This window comes from Priapulus caudatus, unplaced genomic scaffold (assembly GCF_000485595.1).
Source record: "Priapulus caudatus unplaced genomic scaffold, Priapulus_caudatus-5.0.1 Scaffold2295, whole genome shotgun sequence".
In the NCBI taxonomy this organism is placed as follows: Eukaryota; Metazoa; Priapulida; class Priapulimorpha; order Priapulimorphida; family Priapulidae; genus Priapulus; species Priapulus caudatus.
The window spans coordinates 33,805-35,641 of NW_014579356.1; positions in this window are offsets into that span (position 1 = coordinate 33,805).

The window sequence follows — 1,837 nt, forward strand, 5'->3', positions numbered from 1 at the left end:
ATACATACATACATACATACATACATACATACAACATTCGGCAAATTATAGTATTATAAGATTATAGTAAGATACGACCAAGGTTAGGGGGGTCAGAGTGAATGCTGTGATTAGCGATTCCAAAATGGTTCGACGCTCTCGTTTTCTAAGACATTACGATTCAGTTCAGAAAACCGCCCCGCCGATGCTGCCAGTAAACCACCGCCTATGTCGCGCAAGCCCTGTGTCAGTCAATTTGCTGCTTCAAATTCATACACTTCCTAGCGTTCAGATGCACGTATAATTCAACTTTCAACTCACTTTTAATTCCGTGAGAAAAGGTAATAAAGCTCAACGTTCTCTCGTTAACGCCAATTATAAATTACCTCAAAAAATCTTTTTCCCCGAGAAAGTTCTCAAGAAACATGTCCAGCATAGCAATCGAGCTTTAATTGCTATGCGTGTCGGATCGCGCTCCGCCCAATCAAAGGCGCCGGCGGGGATGAAAGGCCGCGAGTATGCATGGCTGCTACTGCTCTCGGCCTGCGAGCGGTTACGTGTACTCAGGGGCGGATTCAGACCGTCATTTGCCGTATTGGGAAATACGGTCTAGATTTCAAAAGTGCCATCGAAATTTTGCGGCTAAAACAATACAGAAAACAATTTGATCACGAATTTGCTATATTTCTTTACTTTGTTTTCTTTTATGCTTCTGATTCACTTGACAGGCACTATGAAGGAAATCAAAATTGTGTACATGTAACAAACTAGCTTTGATATTCTGAAAAAGAAGGGAAGTGCTTGAATTCATTCTGCATTTAAATTGGCTGTATTGCAAGAGCGCGGCAGGCAAAATGAAGCAGCAACTAAATATTCCCATTATGGTGTTTAGCTATTGCTGCCTTTGAACCCTAAATGTGTACTCATACATGGTGCTTCAATCTTTTGTGCCCAAGGGACCCTTGACAAAATTTGAAATTTCCTGGGGAGCCCACAGGACGCCGCCCGCCATGCTGCTTCCGTCGCCCTGGAGCGGCGCCCACTGTGGGTGGGTGTGGCCCTTTGCGGGATGTGCCCTAATAATCTAGAAAAATACTGTCTAGCTTTCACCCTGCGATCCAGCCCGTTGTTACTAGGCCTACTCCATATATACATATATATTATAATATTATATATGGTGTCAGGACAAATACCCCCCCGGGAACAATCACCCCCCGGACAAATTACCGCCGAGCAATTGACCCGCCCTGCCATTTACCCCCATGTCCATTCACGGACCCCCGCGACAATCACGCCCCGGACAATTACCCCCGGACATATCCACCCGGACATTTACCCCCACCGGCACAATCACACCCCCCGGACATTCTACCCCCCCGAGCAATTAACCCCCCGCGGACAATTACCGCCGCCCCGGAACATTTGACCCCCCGGACAAGTTACCCCGACCGACATTACCCCCCGAACGGAACAAGTTACCGCGCCCGCGAACACTTACCCCCCCGACAATTACCGCTCCCCCCCGGACATTGTCACCCCCCGGCACAATTACCACCCCCGGACATTTTACCACCCCGCACAATTACCGTCCACGGACCAATTAACCACCCCGGACATTTACCCCCGGACAATTACACCCCCGGACCCCATTGACCCCCATCTCAATTCCGCCCGGACATCACGCCCACTGGACAATTACCCGCCCGCCCCCCCGGACACAGTTACCGGCCCCCCGGCACAATTCCCCCGGACAATTTACCGCCCGGGCATTTACATACCGTCACCACGGACAAATTACCCCCCCCGCGGACATTACCGCCTCCGCGGACAAATTACCCCCCCCCGAGACAATTACGCT